Below are 15017 nucleotides of genomic sequence, written 5' to 3' on the forward strand. Positions count from 1 at the left end.
CCCACTAATGATCAAAATCCAGAAAAGAGCCGTTAAATTCTATAACCACCTAAAAGGAAGTGATTCCCAAACCTTCCATAACAAAGCCATCACCTACAGAGAGATGAACCTGGAGAAGAGTCCCCTAAGCAAGCTGGTCCTGGGGCTCTGTTCACAAACACAAACACACCCTACAGAGCCGCAGGACAGCAGCACAATTAGACCCAACCAAATCATGAGAAAACAAAAAGATAATTACTTGACACATTGGAAAGAATTAACAAAAAAAACAGAGCAAACTAGAATGCAATTTGGCCCTAAACAGAGAGTACACAGTGGCAGAATACCTGACCACTGTGACTGACCCAAAATTAAGGAAAGCTTTGACTATGTACAGACTCAGTGAGCATAGCCTTGCTATTGAGAAAGGCCGCCGTAGGCAGACATGGCTCTCAAGAGAAGACAGGCTATGTGCTCACTGCCCACAAAATGAGGTGGAAACTGAGCTGCACTTCCTAACCTCCTGCCCAATGTATGACCATATTAGAGACATATTTCCCTCAGATTACACAGATCCACAAAGAATTCGAAAACAAATCCAAATTTGAAAAACTCCCATATCTACTGGGTGAAATTCCACAGTGTGCCATCACAATATAATTTAATAATAATTTTACACGCCCAATTTTTCAGTTTTTGATTTGTTAAAAAAGTTTTAAATATCCAATAAATGTTGTTCCACTTCATGATTGTGTCCCACTTGTTGTTGATTCTTCACAAAAAAAATACAGTTTTATATCTTTATGTTTGAAGCCTGAAATGTGGCAAAAGGTCGCAAAGTTCAAGGGGGCCGAATACTGTCGCAAGGCACTGTACATAATGACATTTGGATTGTCTTTATTGTTTTGAAACTTCTGTATGTGTAATGTTTACTGTTAATTTTTATTGTTTATTTCACTTTATATATTATCTACCTCACTTGCTTTGGCAATGTTAACACGTTTCCCATGCCAATAAAGCCCTTGAATTGAATTGAGAGAGAGGCAGTCTGCAACAGTAGTGGCAGGTGATATATATGTGAGTGAGTGAGTGAGTGAGTGATTCAGAGTCAGAGTCAGAGAGAGAGAGAGAGGCAGTCTGCAACAGCAGTGGCAGGTGATAGTGGCAGCCCAGGAGAGCTGAGCAGGCCAGAGCAGGAGAGCAGAGCAGAGCAGGCCAGAAGAGCATAGCAGGCCAGGAGAGCAGGCCAGGAGAGCAGAGCAGAGCAGGCCAGGAGAGCAGAGCAGAGCAGAGCAGGCCAGGAGAGCAGAGCAGAGCAGAGCAGGCCAGGAGAGCAGAGCAGAGCAGAGCAGGCCAGGAGAGCAGAGCAGAGCAGAGCAGGCCAGGAGAGCAGAGCAGGCAGATTTGTAGAGGAGTTTTAACCCTGCTTCTAAACCTGTCCTGTACACACCCCTTTTACTGTGTCTCTCCCATTCAACTCTCACCTCACCCACAGGCCCCAACCACACACACAGTTCAATCTGATCTTTGTCCCCATGCAGAAAACAATGTAACCCTGTACTGACACGTGAACCCTGCTCACACACCAAGCCCATTCAGACCACAGACCTTAAGCCTCTATTCAGGAAGTGATCTTCTGGCCAAGAGACCTTTGTGGACAAGGTGGATCTTTTTGTGTCAGTAAAATGAGAGAAATGGTGTTGGAAACCTTTACGTGCAAATAGATATAAAACCATCCTATAGGAAGTAAACTTGGAGTCATGTGATGACGTGTTCCTCCCACTATGACTCAGGAAAGCGTGCAGTTTATTAGGCTACAGGTTAAATAAATTAATGCTGAACTTCACAGGGTGGTGAAAGTGCACAGTGATAAATATCAACCGTCTTATTCTGGTGACATGATCAGAGACGCTTGGCTGCCGTTTGACAAATAAAAATTATATCGCTCTTTGGTCAGTAATTATCTCACTCTTTGCTCCGTAGTAATCTCATCTATACCCACACTATCTGCCAGCTGTTGGCTAGAGAGCACATACCAGAGTATTGTGACAAAAATATGTTTCCTTCGCATTTTCAACTGATGGTTAACATTTTTTTTAAATTCGGTACATGGGAATTTAACCACAAAAGATATCTTTATGGTCACTACGTCATCACGCATAATCCTTTATCCGCCACAACAGGAAACATCTCCGGTGGGAAAATTCTCCTTTTGTTTTAAGGCAGATTTTAGAATATTCACAAGCGATGATTATTAAGGTTTCTAAACGTTAAAATAGAGCGTCTGGATTGTAGTTCACACCGGTAAACGCTGCTTATAGGGGAAAGGGGGGTACCTAGTCAGTTGTACAACAACTGTGTGGGCCTACCATAATCAACATCCACATCGTCGGTGCCCGAGAACAGTGGGTTAACTGCCTCGCTCGGGGGAAACAGTGGGTTAACTGCCTCGCTCGGGGGAAACAGTGGGTTAACTGCCTCGCTCGGGGGAAACAGTGGGTTAACTGCCTCGCTCGGGGGAAACAGTGGGTTAACTGCCTCGCTCGGGGGAAACAGTGGGTTAACTGCCTCGCTCGGGGGAAACAGTGGGTTAACTGCCTCGCTCGGGGGAAACAGTGGGTTAACTGCCTCGCTCGCGGGAACAGTGGGTTAACTGCCTCGCTCGCGGGAACAGTGGGTTAACTGCCTCGCTCAGGGGAAACAGTGGGTTAACTGCCTCGCTCAGGGGAAACAGTGGGTTAACTGCCTCGCTCAGGGGAAACAGTGGGTTAACTGCCTCGCTCGGGGGAACAGTGGGTTAACTGCCTCGCTCAGGGGAAACAGTGGGTTAACTGCCTCGCTCAGGGGAAACAGTGGGTTAACTGCCTCGCTCAGGGGAAACAGTGGGTTAACTGCCTCGCTCAGGGGAAACAGTGGGTTAACTGCCTCGCTCAGGGGAAACAGTGGGTTAACTGCCTCGCTCAGGGGGAACAGTGGGTTAACTGCCTCGCTCAGGGGAACAGTGGGTTAACTGCCTCGCTCAGGGGAACAGTGGGTTAACTGCCTCGCTCAGGGGAACAGTGGGTTAACTGCCTCGCTCAGGGGAAACAGTGGGTTAACTGCCTCGCTCAGGGGAACAGTGGGTTAACTGCCTCGCTCAGGGGAAACAGTGGGTTAACTGCCTCGCTCAGGGGAACAGTGGGTTAACTGCCTCGCTCAGAGGAACAGTGGGTTAACTGCCTCGCTCAGGGGAACAGTTAACCTTCAAAAATGGAAGGCAGTTAGCCTGGGTATGGGGCTCTTTAGCTAATCCACCCTCTGTACTCCATGCCATCTGCCAAAGAAAAACACCACCTGCTAGACAAAACAGATTTAGGGCCCAGTTATCCCTCTCTCTTCACCTCTTCCTCTCTGGTGTAAACTCAGACGTTTCAGGTCATTACCATAGCTCCCGTCTTGGGACAATCAGTGTCATTTAGTAAATACCGCATCTCTACGGCAACCAAGATGCCACTGTAGCTAGCTTAAGGCTAGGCTAGGTTGAAGATGCCACTGCAGCTAGCTTAAAGCTAGGCTAGGTTGAAGGAGCCACTGCAGCTAGCTTTAATAAGCCACTGTAGCTAGCTTAAAGCTAGGCTAGGTTGAAGAAGCAACTGTAGCTAGCTTAAAGCTAGGCTAAGTTGAAGGAGCCACTGCAGCTAGCTTAAAGCTAGGCTAGGTTGAAGGAGCCACTGTAGCTAGCTTAACGCTAGGCTAGGTTGAAGATGCCACTGCAGCTAGCTTAAAGCTAGGCTAGGTTGAATATGCCACTGCAGCTAGCTTAAATAAGCCACTGCAGCTAGCTTAAAGCTAGGCTAGGTTGAAAATGCCACTGCAGCTAGCTTAAATAAGCCACTGTAGCTAGCTTAAATAAGCCACTGTAGCTAGCTTAAAGCTAGGCTGGGTTGGAGGAGCCACTGCAGCTAGCTTAAATACGCCACTGTAGCTAGCTTAAAGCTAGGCTAGGTTGAAGAAGCCACTGCAGCTAGTTTAAAGCTAGGCTGGAGGAGCCACTGCAGCTAGCTTAAAGCTAGGCTAGGTTGAAGAAGCCACTGTAGCTAGTTTAAAGCTAGGCTGGGTTGGAGGAGCCACTGCAGCTAGCTTAAATACGCCACTGTAGCTAGCTTAAAGCTAGGCTAGGTTGAAGAAGCCACTGCAGCTAGTTTAAAGCTAGGCTGGGTTGGAGGAGCCACTGCAGCTAGCTTAAAGCTAGGCTGGGTTGGAGGAGCCACTGCAGCTAGCTTAAAGCTAGGCTAGGTTGAAGAAGCCACTGTAGCTAGCTACCTACACCTAATAATTATCATCAAAATACAAACTTCATTACCAACATAAACAGGAGGCAACACTCATTATAATTGTCTTAACAGCCAATGTATTATTTAACATGACCAATAGAAACAGGTAGATTTAGCCGCCACCGAACACCACATCTTCATCTTCCGTGCTTTGGTAAAATCCTATTGTTTGATGGACTCTGGCTGGACTGAACATATGGAGCCAGATAGCTGCCAAAAGTTTGAAGGTACGTATCGTTAGGATCGTAAGAAAAGCCATGCGTTAAACGTAAATGTGAAATTTAATCTGCGAACACATACAAACATGTTACCATTACGGACTAACATTTTAGGCTTGTTGCCATTCCGACGTACAATAATACCGTTCAGAGTCTTGGCAGTTTCATCTCACCAAAAAATAAAATAAAAGTACACAAAAGGAGTGCTAACACTAACAAGCGTAAACACAGTATATAAAAAAAAACAGAAGTCACGTTTTCAAGTTAAAAGTCTTCATTCTCTATTACTCCTCAGTTGAGTTTAAATTGACATTTCGGTAGCTAATGTAATGGATTAGCTACCAACCTGTGTTAGCCAGCCAAAGTCTACATAGTACTAGTTTCAGTCTGTTTAGGTGTCTCTCTGCAGCATGGGCATATCTCTGGGTGACGTGGACATCAACAACAAAGAAATTACTCATTCAATATTGCGCCATCCCATTCTCTGGGCTCTGTCTGCAATCATAACCAGTAGCACCTACCAGGAACAATGAATCATAATAATAAATGGCTGAAGAATCTATGAATTATGTATGACCACAAGAGTCTTTGCTACTCAAAATATTTTCGTATAAGGAAGAAAAAAAATAAATAATGTATTTCATCACTCAAAATCTTGCCAAAGCACATTCTGTAGGTTAATATGAATTCAAACTAATTAGACATGATTTATATGAAATCGGGTCATGTGACTCATCTCAGGAAACTAGGCGTATGTCACTACCGCAGAGGAGAGCCATTTGAACGCAAACTTCTTTTTCTTAGGGGGGGGTGCAGAAATGTATTCTGGAACATGTGAGCTTTCATGTGCCTTAATAACAGACTTGTAAGTGATCTGTAAATACGAATAAAATGTTAAATTAAGAGCCTAGTTGGTTTAGCCACAGAAAAAGACAGGAACCTTCCCGCTAGCCATGATTGGATGAGATAATGAGTGGGCTGGACATGTCGAGAGATGGGTTCGGATTGGTCTGCCATGTAGCACGCGTCTGTCTATGAGCTGGTCAGTATGTGTAGGTAATCTAACGCAGCTTTTTATTTTTTATTTTATGTATTGCTTAGTAGAACTGCATAAGTGTTGTTCTCCACTTTCTGGACGACCGAGTTTTGAAAATCAGTGGAATTAAAGTATGATGATTAAGGACATGGAGAAAACACCAGTCTCCGGATTACATCTTCAAACTAAGGGCAACCATGGCATCTGTGCCAGAGAGGGAGAAGCGTTCATCCATGGATACGGGTAAGAGAGTCTAGCTAGCTACATTCAGAAATTAAAGTCATTTTCATTAAGTTAAAGTGTACTGTTAAAGTATACAAGCTAGCTAGCTACATCTTAACAAAAGACTCCATGATCGGTCTACATGCGTTGAATTTGGCCGGTGTCAGTAAACGTTGGCAAAAAAGCGCAATAAATTTGTTGCCAGCAGCACAGTTGCAGTCACCAACGCTCTGGATAACATAAAAACAGCCTAACCACTCTGCACAAGGTCCTCTACACCGACAACTAATCCACACAGAAAACGGTCAACCGAATCATTTCTAGTTTCTTTTACTTCTCGACTTTATATTGCGATTGACAACTTTCATAAATTAGGTGCGCTACCGCCACTGACCTCGTTCGTCTTTCAGTCACCCACGTGGGTATAACCAATGTGGAGACGGCACCTGCTTCTATAAACCAATGAGGAGATGGGAGAGGCAGGACTTGCAGCGCGATGTGCATCACAAATAGAACTGACTTCTATTTTAGCCCTTGGCAACGCAGACGCTCGTTGTCGCACGCGAGAGCAATGTGGGTGCAATAATTGATTTCTACATTTATTTTGCAACGAGAGCATTGTAGTCAGCCAGTTAGGCCTACAGTCCGTGCTCCCAAATACTGGGGAAAAAGTATGATTCATTAGGTTACATCATTACCGCCACAGTAGCCCCACACGGCTATAAAAATGTATTATGCAACCAGATGGCCATTAAACACACAACAGCATGGCATATTTAGATAGTGGAATAGACCTAGACTAAATCATATTTCCTTTCTATTTTACAGCTCAGGCGGTTTTTCTACACAAGGCTCTTCTTTGTCTTTAGAGTATCATTCTCACACAAGTCATTTGCTGATGGCCCCAAGCCTATACTACACCATCTACTGGTATAACGTCATTATGAAATGCCGTTCTAAAAAACAAGCTTTAGACTTTTATTTTGGAAATGAAACCGGAAGCTGCAAAGCAACTAACATCTGGGCTAGAGTTGAGTGATTAGTTAACTTTGACTAGCTACGTTCACTTCTTGCCCTTTGCAGATGCCACATTCGTGACAAAAGTTTGTACGTATAGAGAAGATCTGTAACTACTGAGTAAAGGGAGACAAATTAAGAATTGAATATGTAAATCTTAATTAACAGGGTTTGTACGTTTACAGATCTAATTTAAAATGGTTACGTTTCATGCATGGCTTTTCTTACAATCCTAACAATGTACGTATGGATTTCCTTACGATTCTAACAATACATACGTTCAACTTTTTGGCAGGTATTTGGCTCCATATGAACGCATATGCAGCGTCCGTCTCACAACGGAGCCTTCAACCTCAAGGGGGCGCTGCGATTCCACGCCAACGGAGCCTTCAACCGCAAGGGGGCGCTGCGATTCCACGCCAACGGAGCCTTCAACCGCAAGGGGGCGCTGCGATTCCACGCCAACGGAGCCTTGAACCGCAAGGGGGCGCTGCGATTCCACGCCAACGGAGCCTTGAACCACAAGGGGGCGCTGCAATTCCACGCCAACTGAGCCTTCAACCGCAAGGGGGCGCTGCGATTCCACGCCAACGGAGCCTTCAACCGCAAGGGGGCGCTGCGATTCCACGCCAACGGAGCCTTGAACCGCAAGGGGGCGCTGCAATTCCACGCCAACGGAGCCTTGAACCGCAAGGGGGCGCTGCAATTCCACGCCAACTGAGCCTTCAACCGCAAGGGGGCGCTGCGATTCCACGCCAACGGAGCCTTCAACCGCAAGGGGGCGCTGCGATTCCACGCCAACGGAGCCTTGAACCGCAAGGGGGCGCTGCGATTCCACGCCAACGGAGCCTTGAACCACAAGGGGGCGCTGCAATTCCACGCCAACTGAGCCTTCAACCGCAAGGGGGCGCTGCGATTCCACGCCAACGGAGCCTTCAACCGCAAGGGGGCGCTGCGATTCCACGCCAACGGAGCCTTGAACCGCAAGGGGGCGCTGCAATTCCACGCCAACGGAGCCTTGAACCGCAAGGGGGCGCTGCAATTCCACGCCAACAGAGCCTTCAACCACAAGGGGGCGCTGTGATTCCACGCCAACTGAGCCTTCAACCGCAAGGGGGCGCTGCGATTCCACGCCAACGGAGCCTTCAACCGCAAGGGGGCGCTGCGATTCCACGCCAACGGAGCCTTCAACCGCAAGGGGGCGCTGCGATTCCACGCCATTGTGGGCATCCCCATTGAAATAAATGACATCCGGTGCAACACAAAGTGCTTATGGGTAATGTAAGGCTTCAACATAAATGAGACGGACGGAGAGGATCCACAGTTTAATCTCAAAATGGAGTACAAAAATATCATACTATTTCATCACCAGACGCAGAGAACGATTTGAGATTGATTAGGACTGGGGAGGTATAGGTTAGTGGGCCTGGGCCCCCATCGAACCGCCACGCTGGGCCCCATCGAACCGCCACGCGGCATGGGCCCCATCGAACCATCGTACTGGGCCTGGGCCCCATCGAACCGCCACACTGGGCCTGGGCCCCATCGAACCGCCACGCTGGGCCTGGGCCCCATCGAACCGCCACGCTGGGCCCCATCGAACCGCCACGCTGGGCCCCATCGAATCGCCACGCTGGGCCTGGGCCCCATCGAACCGCCACGCTTGGCCTGGGCCCCATCGAACCGCCACGCTTGGCCTGGGCCCCATCGAACCGCCACGCGGCATGGGCCCCATCGAACCATCGAACCGCCACGCTGGGCCCCATCGAACCGCCACGCTGGGCCTGGGCCCCATCGAACCACCACGCTGGGCCTGGGCCCCATCGAACCGCCACGCTTGGCCTGGGCCCCATCGAACCGCCACGCTTGGCCTGGGCCCCATCGAACCGCCACGCTTTGGCCTGGGCCCCATCGAACCGCCACGCTGGGCCTGGGCCCCATCGAACCGCCACGCTGGGCCTGGACCCCATCGAACCATCGTACTGGGCCTGGGCCCCATCAAACCACCACGCTGGTCCTGGGCCCCATCGAACCACCACGCTGGGCCTGGGCCCCATCGAACCATCGTACTGGGCCTGGGCCCCATCGAACCACCACGCTGGGCCTGGGCCCCATCGAACCACCGTACTGGGCCTGGGCCCCATCGAACCACCACGCTGGGCCTGGGCCCCATCGAACCACCACGCTGGGCCTGGGCCCCATCGAACCACCACGCTGGGCCTGGGTCTCATCGAACCACCACGCTGGGCCTGGGCCCCATCGAACCACCACGCTGGGCCTGGGCCCCATCGAACCACCACGCTGGGCCTGGGCCCCATCGAATCACCACGCTGGGCCTGGGCCCCATCGAACCATCGTACTGGGCCTGGGCCCCATCGAACCATCGTACTGGGCCCCATCGAACCATCGTACTGGGCCTGGGCCCCATCGAACTGGGCCTGGGCCCCATCGAACCATCGTACTGGGCCTGGGCCCCATCGAACCATCGTACTGGGCCCCATCGAACCATCGTACTGGGCCCCATCGAACCACCGTACTGGGCCTGGGCCCCATCGAACCATCGTACTGGGCCCCATCGAACCATCGTACTGGGCCTGGGCCCCATCGTACTGGGCCTGGGCCCCATCGTACTGGGCCTGGGCCCCATCGTACTGGGCCTGGGCCCCATCGTACTGGGCCTGGGCCCCATCAAACCGCCACGCTGGGCCCCATCGTACTGGGCCTGGGCCCCATCGAACCATCGTACTGGGCCTGGGCCCCATCGTACTGGGCCAGGGCCCCATCGTACTGGGCCCGGGCCCCATCGTACCGGGCCCGGGCCCCATCGTACCGGGCCCCATCGAACCGGGCCCCATCGAACCATCGTACTGGGCCTGGGCCCCATCGTACTGGGCCTGGGCCCCATCGAACTGGGCCTGGGCCCCATCGAACCGGGCCCCATCGTACCGGGCCCCATCGAACCATCGTACTGGGCCAGGGCCCCATCGTACTGGGCCAGGGCCCCATCGTACTGGGCCCCATCGTACTGGGCCCCATCGTACTGGGCCCCATCGTACTGGGCCCCATCGTACTGGGCCCCATCGTACTGGGCCCCATCGTACTGGGCCCCATCGTACTGGGCCCCATCGTACTGGGCCTATATTCCTTATTCCTGGGTACATAATACATCAAATGACCAACAACTAGATTGTAGGCCATGATGCAAACACATAGCCTAACACTGACACCAAACCTCTTCCACAGTAGGCTAAACCTCTTCATCCTATCAGCAGGCAGTGCTTGGATTTGGTCACTACACTGCCTGGAATTCAACTAGGGCACAAATGAGCGTTTGAGTCAGGACGCGTTCCTCTCAAGACCCCAACAAATCAGAATGTTGAATACAATTATATATTTTTTTAAATATTCTAGTAGAGGTCGGGAGAGTAGTTTCCTTATTCAAACGCTAATTTCTATTTGACGTAGAATACAATGCAACGTCGTGTCTCCAGACAAGGCACGACAGCGCAACAAAGCCATAATCCCTTTATGTAATCTATAGCCACCCATTTGATAGCCTGGGCGCAACATTAGTTCCCTTGTCTGGGTTGGAACCATTCAGAAGTGTGCCGAACATGACAGGGATACTGTGTAATAGAGATTCAAAATTAACGATATATGCGGGTTACAAAATCCGGGGCTACACCTGTCACACCGGCTACACCTGTCATTCCAAACTGCGCGGTGTAACATCCCCAGCCAACAGGTGTATCTAGCCTAGTGCCCAAATTAGTGTGGAGAACGACCAAACAGCTCGTTAAAAAGTAGTAGAATTAAAAGTAGTAGTTTTCCGTTTGAAACAAACACAGTTGCATAATAACCGGCGGGTTCAGTGATCTATGGGTTGATAGTTAATCCCGTCCCCGTGACCCGACGGCTCTGGCTACTTCCAATCACATATTCTCATCGACAAAGAGAATAGTGGGGTTCAAAAGCCCCTCCGTACGGTCCACGGACACGTTAAACGAGAGAAGTTGTCGAGGGCAGCTCACCTTGTGTCTCTGGAGATGCGTTGCTGCTGTCCTGGTCGGCCATTCCTGACGTCGACTGAGGGATTAGCCTGGAGCCGGTGGTACGGGGGAAACCGGTCCCCTGGCGGACAGGTGGAGGACAACACACACTTCTGTTTTAATCACATCTCTGATCGCCGTTCATGCACCTGTTCCATCCCCCCCCTAAAGAATAGGCTAATCATACTGATAAATAAGGGTTTCTGAACGATGTGTACGCATTCCTTGGCTTTATCAACGACAGTATTTAACAAGGCACAAGTTCAGAGTCCGCAGCTCAGATGAAGTGAAACGAATACACAGTGGGGTTTAATACTGTGTAACACTTACAGCGGGTTCACTTCATGTGAAACATTAACCTACAGACGATTCAGATAAGTGTTGATACAACTCGTCTAAAAAAAAGGTACAGATCTAGGATCAGCTTCCCCTGCCCCAAATCCTAACCATTAGTGAGGGGAAATGCTAAAATGATCCCAGATCAGCGTTTAGCGCCAACTTCACGCTACACAGTAGATAGACTACAGTATATGTAAATATACTGCCACCTACTGGTAAAACCTGGATAATGATCATAACGATCATGGTATTGCTTTGGCTGCACGCAGACAGACGTAACAATGTATTACGTTTTAATAGCTAAAAACGGTCTTCATCAGGGTATCATGACTATTTCAAATGTATCTTTATTAAAATGTCATTTCAGAATAATTTTGGCCAGCAAGCAAGCTGGCTAACTCATTGACGCTGCTTTGTAGTTGGCCCCTGTGGTGTCGGTCTTAGTGGTGACTGTTTTACAACCACGATTTCACTGCAACATAGATAAATGAGACACTATGTGGAACATATTTAGACAAAGTTGTCAAACGTTTCTAATATTCTCTATTAACTGAGTTTGAGTTCTTGTGTATTTAATGTATGCTATGTTTTGCTCTTCATTTGAGTTCTTTTGGTGATTGTGGTTTGTTGAAATTCTTTTATTTTGGGATCATTTATTTCAGAAATAGGAAACACATTGAAGGCAGTTTTTACAAGCGTTTTAGTCACCTCAGGGGCAACGAGTAAAACAAAAAATACACACAATATCTGAGGGGGTACTGTGGACCATAAAACAGGATCAACAACTTGATTTCTGGTTCATTAAGAAAGCACTTGATCCCAGGTATTTGTTGTAACGTTTCATCCATCTAGATCCCCTGGGAGCAGCTGCGGTGTCCTTTGTCCTGAATTCACCCACAACTCCAGCACCTGCACCTGCCTATGTTCTTCAGCTTTTGTCATTAACAAGCCTAAAACTTAGATATTTGTTTTGGGTTGTCGAGTAAGACAATTCCCATTTCAAGCTTATCTTTACCCCCCCCCCCCCAAAAAATAAACAAAAGTTATTTCAGAATATTTAATATTTAGGCAAGCTAACGCACCGATCCTGCTTTGTAGTAAACCCCTCAGAACATAAAGGTAAACAATAATGAAATATTCCAACAGGCGTAGAGACCAACAGCAAACACAGTGAATAGTTAACACAGATAAATAGACCCGATTGAAGTGTTGGATAATATGTACATTCATCCCAATGTATTACCTGAAAGCAGTGAGCAGGGCTGCAAAATAAATCAACAGATAAGACCTTTCTCTAGCAGCAGCAGCCTATTGTACCATCCGACCCTTCGTAAGACATGATTTATTTTGTAGGCTGACCACATGTTCCGGATTGGGCGGGATAGTCCCACATTTTGGCCCTTTGTCCCACAACCAATCATGTCCCGTATTTTACCCACAAATTCAAACATAACAAATTTACCAAAAAAAAGCAGGATGCTTCTGCTCAAAAATGTATTAAATGTAGGATACAATGTCGCACAAAATCATCTCATATTTGGGTATTATAAATGTGGTCACCCTAGTCAGTGGCAGTGGTGTAAAGTACTTTAAAATACTACTTAAGTTTTATTTTTACTTAAGTCCTTTTTGGGGTTTCTGTACTTTACAATTCATATTTTTGTCAACTTTTACTGAACTACAGTTGAAGTTGGATGTTTACATACACTTAGGTTGGAGTCAGAAGTTTACATACACTTAGGTTGGAGTCAGAAGTTTACATACACTTAGGTTGGAGTCATTAAAACTAGTTTTTCAACCACTCCACAAATTTCTTGTTAACAAACTATAGTTTTGGCAAGTCGGTTAGGACATCTACTTTGTGCATGACAAAAGTAATTTTTCCAACAATTGTTTACAGACAGATTATTTCACTGTATCACAATTCCAGTGGGTCAGAAGTTTACATACACTAAGTTGACTGTGCCTTTAAACAGATTGGAAAAGCCCAGAAAATGATGTCATTGCTTTAGAAGCTTCTGATAGGCTAATTGACATAATTTGAGTCAATTGGAGGTGTACCTGTGGATGTATTTCAAGGCCTACCTTCAAACTCCGTGCCTCTTTGTTTGACATCATGGAAAAATCAAAGGAAATCAGCCAAGACCTCAGAAGATAATTTGTAAATCTCCACAAGTCTGGTTCATCCTTGGGAGCAATTTCCAAACACCTGAAGGTACCATGTTCATCTGTACAAACAATAGTATGCAAGTATAAACACCATGGGACCATGCAGCCGTCATACCGCTCAGGAAGGAGATGCGTTCTGTCTCCTAGGGATGAACGTACTTTGGTGTGAAAAGTGCAAATCAATCCCAGAACAGCAAAGGACCTTGTGAAGATTCTGGAGGAAACAGGTACAAAAGTATCAATATCCACAGTAAAACGAGTCCTATATCAACATAACCTGAAAGGCTGCTCAGCAAGGAAGAAGCCACTGCTCCAGAACCGCCATAAAAAAAGCCAGACTACGGTTTGCAACTGCACATAGGGACAAAGACCTTACTTTTTAGAGAAATGTCCTCTGGTCTGATTAAACAAAAATAAAACTGTTTAGCCATAATGACCATCGTTATGTTTGGAGGAAAAAGGGGGAGGCTTACAAGCCGAAGACCACCATCCCAACCGTGAAGCACGGGGGTGATTTACTGCAGGAGGGACTGGTGCACTTCAAACTAGAAAGCATCATGAGGAAAGAAAATGATGTGGAAATATTGAAGCAACATCTCAAGACATCAGTCAGGAAGTTAAAGCTTGGTCGCAAATGGGTCTTCCAAATGGACAATGACCCCAAGCATACTTCCAAAGTAGTGGCAAAATGGCTTAAGGACAACAAAGTCACGGTATTGGAGTAGCCATCACAAAGCCCTGACCTCAATCCTATAGAACATTTGGGGCAGAACTGAAAAGGCGTGTGCGAGCAAGGAGGCCTACAAACCTGACTCAGTTACACCAGCTCTGTCAGGAGGAATGGGCCAAAATTCACCCAACTTATTGTGGAAGGCTACCTGAAACGTTAACCCAAGGTAAACAATGTAAAGGCATTGCTACCAAATACTAATTGAGTGTATGTGAACTTCTTCTGTAAATTAAAAATGTAAAAAGCAAATATTGCCGTCTGATTTGCTTAAATTAAGGAATTTAAAGTATTTCATTTTACTTTTGAAGCTTAAGTATATTTAAAACCAAATACTATGACGTTTACTCAAGTAGTATTTTACTGACTTTTACTTGAGTCATTTTCTATTAAGGTATCTTTACTTTTTACACCACTGGTCACATCCTGTTTCTCTCTCTGTCCCCTCGTGTGTAGCTACAGCCAATGTTTACGCCTACAGCCAATGTTTACACCTACAGCCAATGTTTACACCTACAGCCAATGTTTACGCCTACAGCCAATGTTTACGCCTACAGCCAATGTTGACGCCTACAGCCAATGTTGACACCTACAACCAATGTTGACACCTACAGCCAATGTTTACACCTACAGCCAATGTTGACACCTACAGCCAATGTTGACACCTACAGCCAATGTTGACACCTACAGCCAATGTTGACACCTACAGCCAATGTTGACACCTACAGCCAATGTTGACACCTACAGCCAATGTTGACACCTACAGCCAATGTTGACACCTACAGCCAATGTTGACACCTACAGCCAATGTTGACACCTACAGCCAATGTTGACACCTACAGCCAATGTTGACACCTACAGCCAATGTTGACACCTACAGCCAATGTTGACACCTACAACCAATGTTGACACCTACAGCCAATGTTGACACCTACAGCCAATGTTGAC

Source organism: Oncorhynchus mykiss, chromosome 8 (assembly GCF_013265735.2).
Source record: "Oncorhynchus mykiss isolate Arlee chromosome 8, USDA_OmykA_1.1, whole genome shotgun sequence".
NCBI classification, from domain to species: Eukaryota; Metazoa; Chordata; class Actinopteri; order Salmoniformes; family Salmonidae; genus Oncorhynchus; species Oncorhynchus mykiss.